This window comes from Phyllostomus hastatus, unplaced genomic scaffold, assembly GCF_019186645.2.
Source record: "Phyllostomus hastatus isolate PE091 unplaced genomic scaffold, TTU_PhHast_1.1 phas_scaffold_585, whole genome shotgun sequence".
Taxonomy (NCBI): domain Eukaryota; kingdom Metazoa; phylum Chordata; class Mammalia; order Chiroptera; family Phyllostomidae; genus Phyllostomus; species Phyllostomus hastatus.
In genome coordinates this window covers 11,018,517-11,042,004 of record NW_025334037.1, presented here as the reverse complement: position 1 = coordinate 11,042,004, position 23,488 = coordinate 11,018,517, and the positions used below count along the sequence as shown (strand labels likewise).

The 23,488-nt window shown below is 40.4% G+C and overlaps 1 protein-coding gene and 1 long non-coding RNA gene across 3 annotated transcripts in view; one reads left to right on the top strand and one right to left on the bottom strand.

The window, feature by feature from the left end:
* The window catches only part of LOC123810013, a 126,053-nt gene extending 117,700 nt beyond the window's left edge, over window positions 1-8,353 (top strand). Inside the window, exon 3 of the long non-coding RNA XR_006784168.1 lies at window positions 8,303-8,353. This is a non-coding gene — a long non-coding RNA (uncharacterized LOC123810013). The remainder of the gene's footprint in view (window positions 1-8,302) is intronic.
* Window positions 1-23,488, bottom strand: part of NELL1 (neural EGFL like 1) — a 727,165-nt gene that overhangs the window by 78,485 nt on the left and 625,192 nt on the right. The gene's annotated exons all lie outside the window — the stretch shown is intronic.

Sequence of the window (23,488 nt, the reverse complement as noted above, 5' to 3'; positions counted from 1 at the left end):
CTATCTCTATAAATGATGATATTATCAATAAGAAATCAGTGATGTGGCACCTGTAAGAAATCTGTCCATTGTAAATCACCACCTGCCTTTCAAGCCTTCAGCAAGTTCTTTCCTGGGAGACAGTTGACAACATGCATCAGTAAGAACAGAATTTCAAAACTATGGTCTCTGTTTGTCAAAGACCAAAGGCAAGAGTGCTCATGGACTTTGTCCAGGGCTGGTGCTAGAACGGATTAAACTTTTGGGACTTGGGAGAAAAGCACAAAATATTGGAGAAGAGGGAAGTGCAGTAAGAAGTGCTATAAACAATGTAAACACATTGGCTCCCAACCACTCTTTGTATATGAAGCTTATTCTAGTTACCCCACTTTACCCCACCACAACAGACCATCAGTCATATGAATGGTGAGCTGAGGCCATGCAGAAGAGAACCTGACCTACTCTGTTACATCACTGGCTGGAAAAATAAGCTCTGAATAATGTTTTTGTCATTTACAACAGATTTGTAGTAGTCAGAGGATATGGAATAAATCAATTTAAATCCCAGTAATGCACCCATTATTACCCATAAGTGATAACATATTCTTTTGTTCAGTTCTTTGTTAATGACTCAAATAATGGGTTTCCTGCTGCTTTGCATACAGCATACTCAGATGAGATATGCAGATGAGATTAAATAGCAGTTGTCACAATGTTCTCCATGTTAACAAATACTAAGAAACAGCAAGCCCTACAATGTACCATTGCTAATGTGAGATTTTAAATACAGTATCCAAGAAGTGTAAGCCAAACTCTGGATAACATCTGGTAACATGTGATACAACTGTCACAGCAATTTCCCAGTACAAAATCACACATCTTCAGTTGTGTCCAACCGAATAAGAATAAAAATGATATAGAAACAGAACAAGTCTCTATTGAATTACCAAACTCAGAGACACAAAATTTTTCTATTCCATGGAAGTTTGGGAGATATTTTTAGCAGTAAAAAAAATTACTAACACAGACACACATGCATTTGAAGACCTGTATGTAGTTCATGTATGCTGTCAGTCATACTTACTTTCTGAGACTACTAATATTAAATTATTATTCCATGAAAACAGTCATAGACAGTAAACAGTATAAAACATGTCTTCTCCAACCATCAGGAGCATCAAGGGCAAAATTAAGCCCCTACAATGGTTAAAATACTTAAAGGTGATGGGTGTGAAGCTATGACGCAGGGGGCGAAGTTCTAAATAAAATTCAGAATATATGTTTTAGTCCTGTTTATATCTAACAATTTTAAGTATAATATTAGACCTCAGTTTCCTCTTATAAATGGAGAAAATAATGCCTCCTTTGCATACTAATCAAGTTCAAAAGAGATTACACACTGAAAAGCACATGGTCAGCAAACTTTGCATAGTTTGTAAATGTAACTAAGCCTGTCAACACCACTGGAAGAGGCAGAGGATTGTGTCACTGTTAATGAGAATAAACAGTAACAGATATAACCTGGATGACCCACGGTAGGAATGGAGAAGTCGTTCTAGGTGCATGAGGTAAAAATGGATGCAGCCTTTTTATGACCTCCTTTTTTCCTAATAAAATTATATTTAAAAGTTGCAGCCATGTTGTTGGAAATATCTGTTGTTCATTTATTTGTAATAGTGTATAACATAACATTCACATATTATGTTATGTGAATATACAACCATCTGTTCATCTATTCTTGTTATTGAACATATAGATTGTTTCCAGATAACTGCCATTATAAAAAAATGCTGATGATATACACCTTAGACACATCTTCTGTACACATATCCATGAATGTCTCCTTGGTGTATATTTAAGAGGGGATTATGAGGTTGTAGGATGTGGACACATTTATTTGCCAAAATATATAGTATGATGCCATTTTTATAAAGCTCAAAAAACAGTGAAAATACACAAAATTTGTTTAAGTATGTGTTGTGTATGTTGAAACTAAATATGTTAAAATACAAGGGAATAATGAATATGTAATTCTAGAAAGGTTTTGCCCTTAAGAATAAGAGACAAAATGGACAAAACATTGAACAACAGTAATATAAATTCAAATTATGAGTAACACTTCTTATTTTTAAATGGTTTTATTCATGAGTTTTCACTCTATATGCCTCCTAACATGTTGATGAATTACAAACATTATTTTGTAAGAGTAATATTCTAAAACAATAGATGCTTAAGGCATCTGATAAGTTTTAGTAACTATTCCAAATAAAAACTCTATATAAACTAGAAATATTAGATGATTACTGAATTATTTGAAGTCTATCAAAAAACAGCAGCACCAATCTTGATTGATAAACCCCAAATTTAAGAAAAAGGCAGACATGACCACTATCTTTATTATTATATTATTATTATTATTACTAGGATTTTTTAAATTTTTAGCCTAAAACAAGACAAAATTAGAGGGTTTGCAAATATCAGAAAATATTAAATTTATATCTTTGTTAATAGTATATGCAAATGATTCTGGTAAAAATCTATATCCTAATAAAAATATCTCCTTCAGAGATAAGAGCTTTGCTATTCAGCACCTATGTACAAGGGTGATCACTGAGGCACTGCCGGTGCGGAGGGTGACAAAGGAAACGCCTGTCAGTCAGGGGACAGTTTAGTGAATTGGGGTTTCTCCGCACTGTCGGACATCATTCAACAGTTTTTAAGCCAATGAGTCTATCAGCTTTAAATTAACATTGTGTATGTCAAAGGCAGTTGAATATTGGCTATTCATATCATTATTATGACTTTACATATATTCATGCATGTCTATATATGTACAGATAATATACATCCACACATGTACACATGAACCTATATAACTGCTACACACGTGTGTGTGTGTATACACATGGTATAAACATGTAAATGCAAACTTACATGTATAAATTCTTGAAGTGTGTATTTGTAAATTTGTATGTTAGACGGTTATGTGGAGAGTAAATCAAAGTACAGGAAGAAGTGGAAGAAAGGAAAAGAGATATAGGAGCAAAAGTCTAAATGAAAAAAGTTGCCTATCATAAATTATTATAAACGCCTTTTAAAAACTGTAAGAATATCTCAACACATACTGCAGAATTGCTGTACCAGGAGTTCTACACACAGTAGTGAACCCACTAGGTTCACTACTGCCTAAAGCAGCACCTCTGCCTCAGACACAATATTCAGTCATTGTACTTGTAATATCCACACCTCCATTTAGGCGGATAACCTTAAATAACCATGTCAGATGATTCATTCAGCTTGTTGAAGACGCACTTTGCAGAAATCACACAGTGGGCATGCACTTCAAAGGAGTTGTTTCTGTTTCTTTCTTCTGGGTCCTGGGATGTATGCAGAAAGCACTGGCTTTCCTGGATGCAGCTCTCCCAGCCACACTTACACTAAAGCGATTGGGCCTCTCAGTAATTAAACAAGTGGGTTCTTCAACATTAAAAAAGGATGATTTGATCTATTTTCAGGCACTTGAATCTGGCTTTCAGTTGGGCCATCAGTACGGAACAGCAATACCTACAGGTAACTGTTAGAATGACTGAGCACACTTAATATTAAAAGGCAGTGCTGGGTGTGCTTTTTCTATAAAGCTTACAGATGACTAGCAGTAATCCTAAGAGTCAATAACCCTTTATCAAATGGGGTCTATAAATCCAGAGGAGTCCTCAAATCCTTTTCTACTGTTTAGAAATTCTACAAGTTTGTTTTCATTTTAATGATAATTTTTTAATGCCATGTTCCACAGGTAAAAAGATAGCACATTATCTAAATTGCAGCTGAGCAGTATCTTTCCTGGAAGCTGTGTTGATTCTTAAGTGGGAAACTTGGCCATATTCTAAGGAAATCAAAGAAGCAAGAGGGAGAGGAAAGAACACCTTTCACTGATAATTTCCCCTTCACCTCCAGGATTCTGATAATTACTTTAAGAAAGGATGCTCTAAAGGTCGCAGTTACATGCAGACTCCTTCTTCCCTTTTTATGTTATTCTAGCTAATTATTTGGAATATCCAATATGGAGTCCTTTGTTTGTCAAATGCTCACTCTTCCTTTTAGATTCTCCAGATACTCACCACCCATACATATATCATCATGGCCTATAAACTTTTGTGACCCAAGGAGAAATTCATTTACTACTCTGGCATGTAAATTTAGATAACGTGAAAACTTCTATGTGAGATGTTGGCCCTGACTCTAGAAAAATAAGATGTTCACATTTTTATTGGGGTTGTTTGGTGTAAAAGTCACAAAGAATATGAAACTCTGCAAAAGATGGACATCAAAAGCCTTCCTTCTATTTGCATATTTGAAAGAAGCAGTTCCTATCATTCATATGAGAGACAAGTAAAAATATTAAGGAGTGTAAAACATTTACACAACAGCTTGAATCTTGTGTCTGTTTTCCACAGAGGTTCAGTGTTAAAAGGATTAAAAAAATCCAATGTATTCTAAATAAATTATACTCTTATTCTTTTCAAGATGATTTGGGAAATTTCAAGAACTCACAATTGTTGGGATAAGGATCACAGTGCATACTATCTACCCGCCCTCTTTCTCCTAGTTCTAGTCTTGCACTCAGCCAGAATACTGATTCGCAAACCTGACTGGCCTTATATACGATGGCAGTGCCCAGGCACCATACCCAGACATTTGAATGCAAATAGTCTGTTTTGAGTCCCTGGTATCAGTGTTATTTTCAAAGCTCCTTTGGAATTCTACTGTGCAGCCATCACTGAGAGCCATTGACATCAAACATTGTGAGTAAGCAATCCACCCCCAAGGAGTTCACAACCTAGTGGAAGACAGGTGTCCAGAGGCTCCTGTACAATTCCTCCTATTACTGCACCATGACCACAGTTTTTATTTTATTACGAAAATTAGCATTTGTCACGTTAGGATATGTCACATGCATCAACTGAAGGGGTAGAATATTACCTCCATTTTTCAAAAGATAAAGGTCCTTGAGCAGGCACTGTCACAGTCACTGGGAGTCTGGCACTCTGTGGGGCACTGGGGGTAAACCTCAGGTTAAGAGGCCAGACTGCTGTCTGCAGGCAGGTATCAGGAGACTGCCTGCAGTCCAGGAGGCAGAGCATTTTCAAAAATGTCCACAGCCCTCCAGATCCTGCCTTGGCCAAGTCCACAGGCAGGGGGTTTCTCCTCAATTCCAGCATCAGGATCCACTGTTGTTAGCAATAGGAATCTACTCCATCTGCTTGTGCTCCTAGGAAATATCTAGCAGGTCTAGGGAGAATGATAAGGATGTGTTTCTACTTTAATGCAACCCTCCCATTACTCTTTCCATTACTGACATCAATCATACTTGAAGACCATTATTAAGTCATGCTGCAATCTTCACCTGCCCAGATTAAAGAGCCCATCTCCTCTGACCTTTTCCTCAGAGGAGTGACCTCACGGACCTTTTAGTATATTCACTGCTCTTTTCTGAGCTCTGTTCAGTAGTCATTAAATCTTGTCTAAATAGAAATCATGTGGGCTTGCCCCGTAGGCTCTGGGAATCTGGATAGACTTTACCTGTGGGGCATTCACATTAAAGACACATGATCTAATATTTCATGCTGTCTAATTCTGATTTAGACACCATTTATTGAGCCCATATGTACTAGGCATTATCCTAGGGGACTTCCCATGTCATCTCACTGATATCTACAATGGCCTTTGAGGAAAGTACTGTAAATTCCCATTTTATTGAGGAAGAAACTGAGGCTCCAAGAGGTTAAGTGACTGGTGATCTGTCCAAGATCATATAGCCAAGAGCCAGAACAAAAGCTGGGAAGAGTAGGTAAAAGGCAGCAGGATACAATAGTTAAAATCAGTTCAAGGAATAGACCCCCATCCATTCCACCCAGGTGGTCTAGGAGGCAAACGTTAAAGAAAAAAAATTAAAACAGTCTTTTGAGAGGAACAGAACATTATAACATTATAATTGGCTGAACTACTTCTTTCCCCTCTCGAGTGCTATTGGTTAGGCACATGTATATGCTAATGAGCACTTGGAGGAGGTGAGCAGGGCCCTCTCCTGCCCATTACACATACAGAGGAGCTTTAATCAGGTATTCATTGCAGAGCAGTCCAGATACTCTCCCTGTAGACAGAGGCCTGAAAGCTACTTTAACTCAAAGAAGGAATTACTGTGCAGGATTTCCTGTCAGAGAAGTGAGACAATTTAGCAGGCCTGTGCAGACCTTGTCAAGCCAAATGGACAGTCTAACAGCTTCACTTACAAAAGGGTCTGCCAGGTTGTGTGACAGCAGGTGCTTCCCAGACAGTGAACTGTCCGTCCCCCATGTGTGACTGGGTCCCGCTGCCACACACAATCTTACACTTGACTGATTTGCATTTCTTCTTGAATGGGAAAAAGAGGCAATTTGTATGGAAGAAGAGCAGCCCCAATCCCTTCTTGGTAACTGAATGGTTAAACCAGACGTAGCCCCTGGGCTTAGAAGGGCTTAAAGATTTTGCTGATTCCAAAACCAATAGTAAAAGCTTCAGGAAAACTTCACTTTATACTTCAGAAAGGGAAGGGTTTTTGCAGTTAGACCAAAGAGAGTGAGTGGATCACTAGTCATTTGCTGTTTTTTATAGTCTCCCACTGTGTACTGATTAATTTGGGAGACAGAAAAAAAATGGTGAATTTTACATAAGTAGTTTTCCAACATGAGTTCTACTCACTCCTGCACCACCATGAGGGGGCTTGACGAGGAGGAGTCCAGCCAGGGCAGGAAGATGAGGAAGAGGCACAGGAATAAGAGCAAACAAGAAAACATTGATTGACTTGGAGATGTTTATGGTGGTGGTGGTGATTAAGACTGTGGGGAGAGGTGATAGTGGAAAAGTGGAAGGAGAGCTGGAATTTTATCAGCCTTTCAACAAACTCAATACCCATGGTAGCAATATATTATCATAAAAGAAGCTGTTTAAAAAGATTCGTTCCTAAAAACTGTGCCTGGAGAGAAGTGCTGCTCTCTTTGCTCCACCCAGTGTAACTTCCGCTATCTCCCGGAGGGTCCGCAAAAGGGGCGGGCGCCGGCTGAACTAACCTGAATCACCCTTTATTGATTTCTCCTTCTGTCTTTCTGGTAACAAGGAGGAGGGCTCAATTCTCTGAGACTTCCTAATACTTTTCATTAATGAAGAGAGAGAAAGACCCATAACTGTAGGTATAGAGCAGAGCTGGAATTTTTAAAATGTTTAGTTTCTATAGTATGTATTTTTATCATATGATCTTCTGTTTCAAGCAAGCAATTTAAACATTTCTAGCAATGATAACAAATCCTTGTTAAGTCAATTTATTTAAGAGTTTAAATAAAGAGGAATTATATCTAATAATTGTACAGGTGCAACTCGGATAATGTCATGGAGGTAGTGATATCTTTAAAATATTAGTTAAGTAAGATAAGTTCCTAAAATGCTAAAGTAGTTGATGAGATAGCTCCTTGCCAGTACAGATTTTCAAGCAGTGGCCTGATGGCTGGCTGTTAGGACATTCTAGAGTAAGTCCGATGTAGGACTCACTAACCTCTGATGTATCTTCAACTTTGAGATTTTATAATTCTTTCCTTTTCTTTCTTTGAACCTCTATTACTCAGCTTGTGCTATAGCTAACAAACACAACATTTCTCAATGAATTACAACAAAAACAATAAAACATTTGCTTCTTGCACGTATTACATAAGGCTGCAAGCAGCTCCAGCTCTGTTCCAGATCTACTAAGAATTTGTTCCACTGGTTGTGGACATTGGGATGAGAGAGCTTTCCCTTAGCACAACAAGCTTCTTCCTGTAGTAGGGAGCATCTGTTTGGAAGTACCCCAGAGCCTATTCACTCTTATGCTCATGGCCAAAGCAAGTCCAACGGCCAGTTTTGCCAAAGGCGCCTACAGGGAACTCGGTAAGTGATGTGACAATGGATGCAGATGTATATTCCCCTTATGTGGGTGGGAAGTCACAGATAGCTATGAATGACATCACAATTTAGCACAAAGCCATTCACCATTCAGGCAGGGGACATGTGGATCATAATTAAAATTTTCCCAGTAGGGCGCAACTTCAGACATCAATATTTTCTACTAAAATGACACTGAGATATGGCCTGTCATGTCTCCACATAATTAAAAAAGCATAGATAAAATAAATAGAAGAGCTTTCAAGGAGGCTGGGTTATAACAAATGTTAACATGAGGCAAAGGAAACATTTAGGACATTAAGATAGATTTTACTTTTAGCTTTTTTTCCCCTTTTGTTTTCCTCACATGCAGGTTGAGAGGCTGCTGGCCACATCGGAAAGAATGTGGGGACCACTAACAGCAGTGTCCAACTTTCTGGCATCTCTGGGTCACACTGGAAAAAGAAGAGTTGTCTTGGGCCACACATTAAATACATTATGACATGTAATTACAAAAAAAATCTCATAATGTTTTAAGTAAATTTATTATTTTGTATTGAGCTGCATTCACAGCCATCCTGGGCTACATGTGGCCCACGGGCCACAGGTTGGACACCCCTGCGACTACAGGGACATACAATGCATGACATGGAAGGAATCCCTTTCCACTCTGGTTCTCTAAGATGTCATCCAGCTCTAATATTCTTGAATTGAGATAAGAGATGTGAAATAAGGTTTGTTGAATAATAGGAGGGAGGGAGGTGGGGGACTTGGAGGAATGAATCATCTTTAGTATTAGTTGAATTAGCTAAAGTTAGTAATTAATACTTTGTGCATTAATTAATGATTACTATATGTAGTAGCTCCCCATAGTCATTCTACAGAAGATGATAACTCAGATTAGATTTTATTGAAATGGGAAGTAAAAAAACCAAATACCCAATTATAACAGAGGGATTGTGGAAGGAAGGAAAGCGCTTACATCAAACTCCACAATACAAGGGAGGAATTCACTACAGCATGAACTTTCAAGTTATTCTGGAGTAAAGGGTTAGGAGTTTTACAGTTTAACTCCCAGCTGCTACAGAACTATCCAACAATCTTGAGTAAATTTCCAATCTCTATTGACCACAATATACTTCTATAAATTAGGGACAGCAAAATTTAATGCAAATTTAATGAATTTTGATTAAATGCCCATGATGTGCTGGGTATTGTTCTAGGTTTTGGAAATTGGGCAGTAAGCAATGCAGAAGTCTGTGTTCTCTTGATGTTCACACTATAGAGAGGAGCACAGACGATAAATCTATTACTATATACCATAATGTTAGGTGGTATTAACTGGGACGGAGACAGCTAATTGGATGTAAAGCAGCCCGGATCAGTGGTGGGAGATCTATATTAAACCAGGAAGTCAGGACAGGTCTGCCTGAGCAGAGACCAGAAGGAAGAATAAGTGGGAACCACAGACCCTCTGGGGTGATGGCCACTCCAGGCAGCAGATACAGAAAGTGCAACACCCCAAAGAAGAAATGAAGTCATTAGAGTTAATGAAGAACAGTCAATATGACTGAAAGCAATTTAATGGTGATAGTGACAGGAGATGAGAAGAAAGAGGTAATGGGAGGCCAGATTATACAGAATTTCACAGGTCCAGGTTGAGATTATGATTTAATATGAGTGGGATGATATTCCAGGAGACAGTTTTGAGAAGGAGAAATACCTTAAAAATAGTACATGGTATATAACGTTATTTAGGAAACACTCTATTTCCCTTCCCTTATCCCTCACACAGTAAAGTACAACATTCCACAGGTTCTTGGAATACCATAGGCTCTTGGAACAGAGATTTGTGCAAAGGTAAGGAATATTCTGTTCTTGTTAATACAGTTAGTAGAAAGAGTTGAACTCTAAGCCTGGTTTGACTCTGGTATACTACAGGGTGCCCACATAAACCTCATAATTTCCCTCCAACTCATTTGTCTGCTCCCTCCCAAAAATAGAACTGGTTATGCGCAAATTATCTTGCCCACAAAATCCAGATCCTTCTCCATGTTCCCTTGTACCCAATAACATTTGACAAAGAGAGTGCCAGGTTAGCTAGGATGACAGTAATTTCTCAATCTGGGAGAAAATTGAAAGTATTCCTTCCTGTCTTAAAGAAAAAACAAAAAATAAATAAAAACCTGATAATCTAACACTGTATGAGTAAAATTAAGATCACGTCTCAGAAATCCTTCTTTCAAATATGAACAGATAATCTCAAATGAATAATATAGTAGACCAACGATATTTTCTTGTGGACAAATCAATAGGTTAGCCAGTTGGTCACCTAGAAGACCCTGAATATCCATCTAATGTAAACAAATGAATGTGATCAGGCAAAATAAAAGGAAAATGGTTGGAAGACATTAAGTGCTCAAGGACTGCTGGCCTAGAGCCCCACAGACATTGGACAGGAACGAGGCAACTAATGGAAACATGAGACTTCTCATCTATTATTCTACATTCCTCCACCTGGAATGTTGTCCCCATCCCCACACTCATCTCTTTTTTGAAGAGGCCAGTTCAAAGGCTGCCACAGTCACAAAGATTCCCTGATTCCCCCACAGGAAGAATCTCCCATCTGAGCTTTTACAAGTGTACCTGTGCCTCCTGATGGCACTAAGCACTTTCTACACCTTGGATGTTAGTTTCCTTTTTTCCTGCATGTTTTGCCTCCCCTAATATTGTATATTAAAAAAAAAACCTCGAGGGTAAGACTAAGTTTGATTAATCTTTGTATTTCCATTCTCTAAATCTGGGAGCTTTGCACAGTGCTTCATACAAAGTGAGAACCCAATAACTTGCAATAATATGGATGGCTTAAATGGAAGGAGGGAAGGAAGGAAGAAAGGAAGGAAGGTGCTTCTAGCAACATTTCCTATTTGATGGTTTCCTCTTGGACATTCCTGTCATCTCAGCAGACACCAACAACATGGATTTTACAGATTGTCCAAGAAAAGCAGAGCTTTTTCATTATTTTTCTAGGTATCATCCCTAATTGTTCATTCCAACCCACCTGATTTGATTCAAATATTACACTGATCCTTCTCCTTCTCTCAGTATAATGAGATAACAAGATATGTAATAAGTTGTGGAAATTTTTATTTTCCAAGAAGCATTTCAGAATGAGCTCTGAGTAACTAACAGCAAACCTGGCAGTGGCAAAAGGCCAGGAGGTGATTTGTGACTCAATAATAATCAAAAGAATTAACCTGCTTAGAGGCAGGAGTTAAAATAATGTTGCAATGTTCCAAATTTTTAAAGTTCAACAATTTGCAGTAAGGGAAAAACAGGTCGCACTTGATAAGCAGTATCTCTAATATCCAGATGTACAATCAAACTAGTGATGAACTAAGCTGGAGACAGGAAGGGGGTTTGATAATTGGAGAAATTAGAGAATTACATTTTCCAGTGACTAGAGGTGTTAACTGAACAGCCAGCCCCAGCTGGGCAGAGAAGTTTCTATAAAAAAAAAAAAGAAAAAAAAAGACAGTGAACATTGTATATTCCTTCTGAGAACCTAGACAATTCAAAGGTTACCCGGAAAAAAAATCAGTCTTGCCCCATTGACTCTGAGGCTAAAGTCATTCCCAAAGTTGAACTAAGTTGAACTCTGTGGTGTCCAGGAACAGGCCAAAATAAATGTTTTCAAACTTGTTTCTTTTTTTATTTGTTAACAAGAGTCAACATGGACTTTTAATGTGAAGCAAAAAAAATTATACTCCACTTGTAGCTTTATATACTCAGGAATCTACATCTACTGCTTTCACACACATGTGAGTACATGCACAGGAACATGTCTGTGCATGTGTGTGTTTGTTCAGTGAACTGATGAAGAGCATGAACTTGGCAGTCACATAGAATTGGTCGAGTGTCTCATTACTGATAGGCCTAGGTAGGCCTAGGAGGAATGGAAAATCACCAGGTGGAAAAACTACACCATGGGAAACTATAGCCAGGAAAATGCCTGCCTGGGAAACTGCCTGCCGCCCCTACCCAGGACAAACAGATGCCCGGCTAAGATTGGGGTCTGGGGTCTGCCTATCCAGCATCACAGGATGCAGCTTTAACTTGAGCCTGACAAGATGTATCAAGAACAATAGTCAGCAGAAATGGCACCCAGCAACCAGCTCTAGCCAATCAGACTCTGACACCACAACCAGTTACCCTTTGTGGGGTTTTGCACTTAAAAACCCTGCCCTAAGAACAACCAAATGAGCCCTAACCTCCCTCGGTTGGTTCCACTTTCCCTCTTATTTTCCTCTAATAAATCCTGCTCCTTAGCTTGCTGCGTCCATCTGGTTTCTTGAGCAACTACAACCTAACAATTACAGCTTTTGATCTTGCACAAATCCTAAGATGTCCAAGCCTCGGTTCCTTTATTTCTATAATGACAGTAACGATGGCAACTTCTTCACTGACCTGTTGTGATTACTGGATGTAATGAGAAATGAAAAAATGCTCATCACAGTAGGCGAACCATGTATGGCCATTATTGTACTGTTATATCACATTCACATAACCTTTGAAATTACTTTCAGTTCTTTAACGTCTATATCATTTAAGGGGAATATCGTGTTTCTTCCATTTATTTACCAACATTTCCAGCTCACCAGCTAGGAAACATGACTCTGTGGATCAGAAAGTCCTGAAAATAAATCAGAAAAAAACCACAAACTGAAATAGTTTTAATAAAGTGTGTTCTAGGGGGCAAGATTGAAAAGTGGCAGGCCTGATAATTTTATCTTGGGCTCAATTTTATTCATATTCCCCAGGCTACTCTCCCTTAACTTTCTGAATTCATTTCCAAGCATATAATCTTTTCTCAAACACAGAGAGAGAGACCATTGAAAAGAGGTAGAAAATGAGTGATAGACAACGCGATCTGTGCACAGGGCCATTTTCCTGTCGTTTTCTGGCTATAAGGATTGACAAATGCTAGCAAACGGCAAGCAAGTGAACCTGGGAAAAATTTCTCTGAAGGTTTTGTAGCCTTAAATAGATGTGATTTGTCTTGGGGTTTGAGGACCGTCTTTTGTAAATATAACAATGAGAATCGATGGCCATGAACATTTGTGACAATTATGTGTGAAACAACTTGCTATGTATTTTACATTCATCATTAAGTTTAACTTTTACAACAACTATGGTGAAGATAGCTCTATTCTTATCATTTTATACATGAGAAAGTTGAGGCCCAAAGAGTTTGTGAAATCGTTTGTCCAGGTGACACAGCAGTAATTGGGAAGGCAAGGTCTGAGCTCAGGAGTCAGAACTGCAGACTGCTGCCCAGTACGGCCTCTGCTACAACCTCTGGATCAGGGCTGCTCAGCCAGCAAGCTCTGGGCATCCACTCTGTGCTGCTGTGCCAGATGCTGGCAGTGTCAGAATGAGGGAGGCATGACATTGCCCTTGAGGAGTTTACCGACTGGTAGATGAATGTCAACACACTGTGGTCATTTCTGGTTGGAAAGATGCACAGACTGTCAGGTACATACAGAGGACAGGCACCACCGGTCACCTACAGCAGGCAGGAAATGTCCTAGAAGGGGTGGCATTAGAGCTAAGTCTTCAAAGAGTAGGTAAATAAACAGTATGAATCAAATCATTTTAAATGATGAAGACAAAAGTAAGAAAAGAGGTCATTGGGAAGCCTATATATTTGGCTGAAATATACAATTAAAGGCAAGAGATGAAACTGGTGATGGGACCCGATCACAGAGAATCTAGGATATCACAAAGGGCACTGGATGTGACCCTCTTGATTCTAGGCACAGGGAGCCACCGAGGCTTTTAGTCGGGAGACTGATGTGATTATATTTGAATTTTAGATGCATGATGAATTTAGATGAATTTTAGGTTTCCCTGGCTTAGAGTAAACCCTCACTAATGGTTAAAGTGTTACTTACTTTTCGTGGATGAGGGTTAGAAAGCCTTAACCAAGTTCTATTCTTCATTACACTTTTCAGGTGAAGAGCCTGAAGGAGGGGTGAAGAGTGGCACAGGGGGTGACACCGCATTCAGAGAGGCCTGTTGTGTGTCCCAATCTAATTTCTAAAGGGGATAAGTCTGGAAGTCTGGAAATGCACAAAGATACACCTCAGCTTTTTCTAAGTAGCATAGTGGTGCTTATGCTTTTACAATGCCTTTGGACTCAAGCTGCTGTGAACCCACACCCTGCATTCCCATAGCACACCCTCCTTCTCTCAGACACGGTGCTGACTCCACAGCATCATCACGGGTTTCCTTTGTCCAGACAAGGAAAACACTGGACTTTGAGCAGCTTGAAATCAGGTTCTCTATCTTTGCAACCATAAACTAAATAAATAGACAAACCCTCAAAACCCTACCTATATGCATAATCTTGAAAAAATTAACATAAACTATAAATTTAAGATAACAAAAAAGTATTCATAATAAAATAATACATACCCAATATGTAAAAGGTTGGGCATGGCTACCCTAGAAAACATACTAAGGCAGTTGGGTGCTTACTTGTGACAAGTTAATACGTAAGTGAAGTAGGACAATAGTCAATGATTTATTTTTAACACTTTTTCTTACAGTCCATACTTTTAAGAAGACATAAATATGCATACCCATACACATATCATAATCATCAGGAATACAGCTGGCTCTGCAGAACAGCATAGATGTAGTTGTATTAGAGCCACAGACAACCTCCATTGCATTGCCATAGTGATACAATTTCCCAAGATAAAGTCATAGCACTTATTTTGTGCCAGGAATTGCTCTGAGTACATTACCTTATAGGCTATTTAATTCTCACTACATTTTGAGTAGACACTGTTACTCTCTCCAATTTATAGCTAATGAAATGGCCACAGAATGGTTAAGTACCTTGGCCAAAGTCACACCTACAGCTCCTAAGTGTAGCATCTGAGATTACAAGCCAGGCAGGCTAGCTCCCAAATCCTTCATCTTAACCATTCTGTTACATCTCTTGGTGAGCAACTCCCAGTGAGACACCTAAGAAGACAAAGAAATTACACTCTTCCCCCAAGTACTCTCTTTGCAGTATTTCTGGAAAGTGCAGTATATATTAAAGCTGTGTAATAAATACTACTTGCCATGTGTTAAGCAGTTGGGTTCTAGGCTCAGATTACTACAAATCATTTTTTCGCCTACATGAACCTCTGGGGAGATACATCAATCATGGAGGATATAGGACCAGTCTTCAAGGTCAAGAACTGTCCTTTACACTGCAAGACCCCTGACATCCTTGGCTACTGCCCACTAAATAACAGTGGTACTCTCTCTGATCACTGTGAGAACCAAGTGTACCACCAGCTATTTCCAAAGTTCCTTCTGGTGACAAAAGTCCTTCTTGATCATTAGCATCCAAACTCTGTTGCCAGGAGCTGAGAGGACAGACATCTTATTCTCTCCTCAAATTCAATCAGAGCAGCTCTGCTTTTATCCATTTTATGTACTGGAGTTCCAGGTAAGATTCTGTCTATAAATAAATAAATAAATAAATAAATAAATAAATAAATAAATAAATGCCTTAGGCTAAAGTCTTCAAACTACTGCCTCAGACTCATACTCATTACTCATCTCCTTTTACTGGGCATAACAGAAACACCTGTCTGTGGGCCCTACCATCTGTGCCCACCTTCTTTTTTTCCAGTGAGCACATTGCTAATGCCCCAATCACCTGTCATAACAAAGAGTCGCAGTGACAGACTGCTGGCCCAGCTGGAGAACTCAGCCCCTGATGCTGCTAGCTATGTCTCTCTCCTCACTGACGACATCCCCTTGATCTGCATGACCCTCCAGGCCTATATGCCCCTCCTGACTTCAGCTAGCTGGGTGTCATGTCTGGTTCCACAGGACAGCAGCAGTCTTCTGTGGTACTGGGAGTCTGAGCCAGCCCCCCAGGCTACAGCTGGAGGGCACTGCATTGGGCTGGAAACAAAAATAAACCTGCTGTTGTTAATAGCCCTGGACCAGGGATCAGGAGACCCAGTTCTCATCCACTAATTAGCTTTGTGGCCTTGAACAAATGACTCCCTCTCTCCAGGTTTCAGGCTCTCCGTGGGTAAAATAAGACTGGATTTCAAGATTCCAGAGCCCTTTTCATCTCTGACCCACTCCACTTTTCAGACACGCACAATTGACTGCAGGTAGGAAGGCAAGTAGCGTGTACAGCTCCAAGGCAAGGTCAGCTGCACCGCCAGCTAAAAAACTTTTATGGGACAATGGCTTACATTGTTTTACATGCATGCAAGCTACCAGGCTTGCTCTGACCTCTTTAAAGGATCAGTAGGAGATGTCAGCTCAAGGAAATGGATAGAATGGGATGAACAATAGTGGTGATAATAATGCTTAAAGGAAAATATGTTTTAGAATAAGCTTTTGCCTGAATTTTATTGCCTACTTGTTGGATGTAACCCCCTTGCTACTTTCTTCTTTATACCAGAAAATAATGTGTCTATAAGGCTGTCCAAGGAAGTAAAAAGTGAATGAATGAGGCTCAGAGGAGAAGAGGAAAAAGCTGGGGCAGGAGGGAAGTCTTTGAGGTGATGATAACAAACGTCAAGTGTGGCTTCTCAGAAAGAAAATGAAAATGCTGCAAATGAGTTCTGGACAGATGTCAAATGCGACTGTCAGGAGATGGACGGAGAGCTTCCCCGCAGCTGGCCTGGGAGGCCAAGTTCCCAGGGAATCACTAGCATGTTGCATATTAGAAACAGGCTCGGCCCTGCAGTGGGAACCTTCCAGTTGGAGAGCCAGCTCAGTCTCTAATTGGGTGACTTTGGGCAAATTACATAATTATTTGGGGTTGTAGTTTCCTCACTTATAAACATTATTATTGCCAACATTTTCTATTATTAGCTGCTGATATTTGGTATCAGTAAAACTCCTTTAAAAATTTAAGTCTTACTAAGAGTCCTAATATCTGAATCAAACAAAAGAGGAGCTGCTCTTGGGGGCCCTGCTACTTCCTGCCCACTTATCCCAAAGGTGGCCCCAGATCACCTCCTCACGAACCTTGGGAATGTTTGCAAACCATCAGGTGACATGCTCCCAAAACTCTCTTCTACCCTAAAGCATTCTTTCGTGTGTTCACCAAACATTTACTGTGAGCCTCACCCACAACAGGCACTGCTAGGCACTGAGTATATAAGATAATCATGACATCGCATCTGCCTTCCAGAGTTTGGGCCAATAGTTATCAAATAGCTTTTTAATTTTTACTTGCTTTGTCATGCAGAATGCTTCCAGGGGAAGCTGGTGAATGGAAGTACCCCTAGCTAGTACAGCTGTCCATATAAATTAGTAAACTGTTATCTCATTTAGACATGGTCTCCTGCAACTACCTTCACGTGATTGCACCACTAAGAGCATGTACTAACCAACACTGAATTTCAGATTTTGCAAGTTGGTGAAGAAGACAGAGCTTAGATCATGGTGAATCCACTAAGTTAAGGGGTTAAGTGGATTCCCCTCTGCAAGATCCTATAGCAGCCAGACTCAACACCCATGTTTCACATTTTTCTTTTATGATGTGGCCCAGTGATCCCTTTCATGGCGAACCTTTTTAGAGGCAGCAGCAAAGCTCTGGTCAAATTTGGAGACAGCTAAACACATCGCATGAAGCCCAGTGATCACAACAAATGATGAAGCTCGGGAATGTCCTTTGGCATCAAACAGAAGAACGATTGTAAATTGATGATCCTGGTGTTCTGCTCAGCTTCCCAGACTGGCCCTGAGCTGTCACCTCGAGATATTTTTTGAGCCATGGAAACATCCCCAGAATATGTGTCTAGGCCCTAAGTAAAGTGTGCTAAAGAAGACATATCTGTTTACAATCCGTGGAAAAGGGACTCTCATTACTTTGTGTTGCTAGTCACCAAATGTGGTGGTTTTAAAACATAGCCAGAATTTCTTTGCTACTTTCCTATAAGAGGTGGGAGGGAGTGTGCCATTACCTACTCTTGACATTGGGCAGGTTTTATGACAACTTCCACTTTTGGAATATGAGCAGAAATGAGTACATGTGATACTGAAATCTAGGTCACAAAGACCATGCAGTTTCTTCCTTGTCTACTGAAACACATGAATTTGGATCCCTTCACATCATGGAAGAGATATTACTACCCAGAAGCCACCATGCTGTGAGAAAGCCCAGGTCACATGAAGATGCCATGTGTAGTTGTCCTGGTAGCTAATCTCAACTGGGCCTAGCCTTTAAGTCTTCCCAGGCCAGGATCCAGATATGTAGGTAATGAAACCTTCAGATGACTCCAGACCCAGCCATTCAAGTCACATCTGTCTTCAGAGTCTTTCCTGGTAAGGCCCTAGACATCATGGAATAGACAAGCAACCCCTGCTTGGCTTTATCTGTAGTACTGATTCAAGGAGCCACAAGCTTAATTAAAGTGTTACTGTTTTATGCCACTGAGTGGTGGGGTGGTTTGTTATTCAGCGATGGATAATGAGAACAACAGAGGAGGTCTGAATTAGGTATTCTCTGTGGCAGATGTAGTTTTTACCCTTCAGCTTAGGAATGCAGGAGAGAAATCTTTCCAGGTAGACTCTGCCAAACTAGAGAGAGATGACAGGTCTGCCCTGGAAATAAGAAACCTTCACAAAACTGCTCATGACTGAAGTACTCAGCCCTGAAAACTGAGAAGGATAACTTTTGGTTTAAATAAGGAGTCCAGGGCTATAAAAACATAGAGGAGGGGGTCCCACACTCATCCACACCATTCTGCGATCCTCACTAATCAGGCAGGCTGGTGTGAAACTCTAGTTCAACATAGTCAAACACTAGTTTACCACAAATCAATTCATTAAAAATCCAATCACCAAATGAGCAAGTATCAGGACACCATCAAATACCTTATACTAGATCTTGGACAGCTTACCACTCTCATTTCACTATAGAACGGGAAGTAAGAGGCAACCACCACCCAAATGATAGAAAAGAGTTTTCCTCTTTTAGCACATTCTTAATTCATTGTCTCTGCTGGACAGAGATCCACCGCCCATGCCTTGGAAAGGCAGGCAGAGGAGAGGTTCCTAAACCTGAACTCTGTAGTACAGCTGAGATCATTTTGGATAGGTTTTAGAGAATTACTTCTTAGTGAATTAGTTCAAGGAACCTATTTTGAATCTGTGATGCAGTCCTAGCCACGCTCTTTCTGCAGCGGTCCCTTGCCTCATCCAGTCCATCCTAAAGGGTCTCCAAACAGTGCTTCCACTCAGGGACAGGTGCTTGGTTGCAACTTTGGAGAATTTTTTTCTTTTCCTTTGGCAACTCTGCAGAGTTTTTCTGTGTGGATAGGGAAGGAGGAGAAGCACCAATCTCTCAAAATTGTGTTGTGTTTGGGCCACAGGAAATATGTACAGTTTGCATTAGTTAGGCAGATGAAGACAGCTTCTTGGATGAGCACAAGGGTGGGCCCTTAGCTCTGAGAAGTCTCCACCTTTGACTGAGAACTCAGCTCATGACAGTGTGTGCATGATGAACAAGGGGTCAAGAAGAAACCAGCTCAAAGCAGGCACACGAGCCCTGGAGTGGGATGGAATGAGGGATTGATTCCACAGCAGCTTATCTTCCTACCCAAATGTTCTTCTCCAAACCATATGACACCGTCTATGGTGAATCAAATAGACACCCCATTGTTTTACCCATCATATGGTTCCCATCTCCCAACAGGGGAGCCTTCTGAACCCCAGAGAGAATGCCAGGTCTTCAAAAACAAATCCATTTTAATCATTCTCCTGCAAATCACAAAGCCATAAGCCCTACTAAAATAGGATATTGAACTTGCTGTGTGGGCTAAGCTAAGGAACAAGCACTGCTTATCCATCACGATCAGTAAGCAGATTCCTTCACGTGAAAGAATTTTTAGACTCTAAATGGAATGTAGCTATGTCTGCTGCCTTTCTAAATATATGTATTTGACCCAGTACGCTTCACTTCTATTTAATTCAAACTGCATGACTCTACACATTAAATAGAGTCTCATGGCCTGATTTAATGAAATTCTTCCATTTGAACCAACATGTCCATCCTGTTACTGGCCTTTTAAACTCAGGAGGCTTAGCCACACAAGACCATGAGTGACACATAAAAGCAAGCCACAGATGGCATGCAGCAGTTGAGAAAAACACCCCACTCTTCTCTCCATTTATTCTCAGCTCACTGCTCCTGTTTCTGGCTCTGCTTCTCTGGCTTCCTAACACTTTGCCCTGGCTTCTGCATTTTCTTTGACCCTTAGGAACATGTCACTCCATGGGGCTCTCTTTTTAGTTTCTTGGTCTGCCATTTCCCTTTGGCATCCACTAAACCATACTAGCAGATTGAATCCCAGATTAGCATTGCAGTGACAGAAACTGTCTCTCTGCAAATCACTTTCCACTGCTTCTTAGTTTTGCCACCTCAGATCTTTCTCTCTGTCTCATGAGTTAGAAGATGGTGGTGGTAATAGTACTGACCCCCAAAGGATACTATAAGAATTAAGAGAGTCTTTATAGTTAAAAATCCATAAGACAGAAGCTACCTTATAGTCATCCCTTAATAAATGTAAATTTGCTGCTACCATTAATGACAACCCATGAACAGGTGGAGGGGGACTGAAACCTTACATCAGTGTTTAATAAAGTGTCCTAAAGAACTTTGATTCCTTAAGAGTTTAATAGGTTTTACAGGGAAGAAAGGTCTGGCATTAAATATATTGGGAAATGCTAGGTTAAATACATTAAACTGATTTCTGAAATTCAGGACTATTCTGAGAAGCTTGATTAAAAAGTAGGTTGTCTTTGATCCTCAAAGCAGAAATGTAAGAGTTTAAAGAAAAGCTGAGTTATCATGAGAGCTGAACACTGAGTGTATATTGGACACTGGTAAAGGCTCAGGGCTGTTATGAATTACACACGTGAACCTTGAATGAATCACCAAGGACTTGCTTGGTGCCAGGCATTGTGCAGTATTCATTGAAATAAATCTTCTCATTTACATTTCATGCCAACCCTCTAAAGGTAAGAATTACATTTTTTTTATAGATGAGAAAACAAAGGCTTAGAGAAGATATTATAAACCATCTCTGTGCTAGTAAATGGTGTGTCTGAGTTCAAACCCAAGGCCTCTACCTCCGACTCAGTCTTCATTCACTGGGAGATGCAGTTTCCTGTGCCGCTGAGCCTTCCGATGATGTGGAGTGCTTTGTTCTCTGAAATAATCAGTGAGCGATGTGTTGTTTCTGTGTTTCAAAAGTGATTGTTATCAATTATGGAATTATTACAATGCCTCCCATCTGCCTCCAGTTTCCAGCTAAGAATGTTAATTAAAACACAAATCCATCCATGAAGTTGGGAAATTTATGACTAAAGATGTTTACCAATGATTCTTGTAAAAACGCCCAGCATGTGTTCAGTAAATAATACAGATATTGATTTCACAATTCACTAGATGTCGATAATTCTTCCTTTACCAAATTATAGTGCCTCAGGGATGCTGTGAGGAAGCAGTGGGTGTTCCTCTCTCCCCAAGTGGTTCATCTAGTTCACCAACTTGCCTCAGAACTAATACATATTATCATATTTTATATGCATCCTACTGACATGTAAGCTACAGAAAAGAGGTTTTATTACCTCAGGGGCTCTCACCAAACTGTTAAAGCAGAGAAATGGGACCAGGCCAGTGACAGAACTTGAGGCTTTAGGCTTTTAGCAACCAGAAGTCTACCTCTACACCACCAAGGGCTAAGGCATTGACAAAAATCACCACGTTCATCCCCAGCCACATAGAAAAAGCTCTACCTAAGGGCAGGTTCATCCAAGCTGCTCTATGATATCTAATTCTTGCCAGAAAAAAACCCCACTGTTCCATAGCTACTCCAAGGCACAACAATTCCTCTGGGAATGGAGAACTTTAAAGACCAGCTAGTCATTTGCAATCGGTAAGAGAATTATCTTTAAAAATCATCATAGAAGTTTGTCCATATCTTGCCAAGTAAATACTGAGCAAAGACTACAGGCTTCTAACATTGTTGGCTCCTCAGACAACTCAGGCCCAGATGTGCCAGTTTTAAGAACCTCAGCAAGGTCAGTGAAGGGCACATCCTACATGCCAGCTCTCCGCAGTCACGAGCCAGAACATCTTCCAATGAACAAACCTCCGTATCAGGGATCTCCAACCCCAGTCCTGGCATGTTAAGAACAGGGTGGGGAGGGAAGCTCACCTGAGCTCCGCCTCCTCTCTCTGCACCACCCCCCACCCTGATCCATCCAGGTCCACAGCAGGAGCTGAGAAGCAGTAGGCAAGTTAGGCTTGTCTGAGCTCTGCCTCCTGACTCCTAGCCCCACCCCCACCCCCTTTGAGCTCTGCCTTCTGTCTCTGCCCTCCTTCCCCAGATTGACTGAGATGCCAAAAAGGTTGGGGGCCACTGCTCTATATGACTTGCATCGGTCTATCATTCTGTGCATTCTCCCATCATGTTCTTTCATCCATTTCTAGTTTTCTTTTCAAGTCTTTCCATTATGATCTCTAGAACCCCTGTTCCAACCTAAACAACCCCCATCCCATGACATCCTCAACTCCTCCCAGGATCCCTCCATCTCCTGGTGTAGACTCATTAACTTTATATTCATTCATTTGTCTATATAATGAGAATGAGTTAGCATTCAGAATTAATGGGCATTGAGCAACATACTAAGCATGAGGCTAGAACCTTCTTCAACACGAAAATCCCCCTCCTCACACCACAATGCTATAAAGTCCAGGATCATTCTCATACTGCCCTTTGCTGATCCTGGAGCTTTATTTTATTGATCCTCACGTACACCCCTTTCATCTTTGAGGCTCATGTCACCCCACTTCCCTGCCTTTGCTCTACCTCACATTTCTATCATCAAGGCTTTAGCGAGCTTCTGGTCACACCATTTAATCTTCTAAGCATTTTGAAACACGTGTCAGTCTTTACCTCCACTCCCTATTTCTACCATCACAGCGAGGATGCAATCACAAAAGTTTGAGCAGCTCATCTAACCTATCTAACTTCCAAGTGTTCAACCTTCTTGATGCCAAAAACTGTGTCGACTTTCCACTTCAGTCCTTCTCACTTTACCCCTGACCCACCTCAAGTACTGTGATCCCTCCCTCCATCCTTCTTGTCATCCTTTCCCTCACCTCCTTATAAAGTCCCTGTAGATCCCATTCAGCTTCATTTATTGCTAACACATCTCTTTTCATCAAAAATCCCTACTAAACCATAATTTTCAATTAATCCAACTTTTTCTTTTTCCCTCTCCTACATCAAGGCATATAACTGCTTGTGGAGAAAATAAATGTAATTTTGTCAACTGGTGACATGACACATAGGTGATCTCAAGAAGACCCTCAGACCATTCAGCCCTGTTTCTGTCTTGTTGTCTCTGGTCAGATCCCTTTGATTTCCCCACAGTGATGATTATGTGAGTTTAAGTTTCTCCTTATCAAGGTTGCCCCACTACCCTTCTCAGAAGGCTTTGAACTAGACTG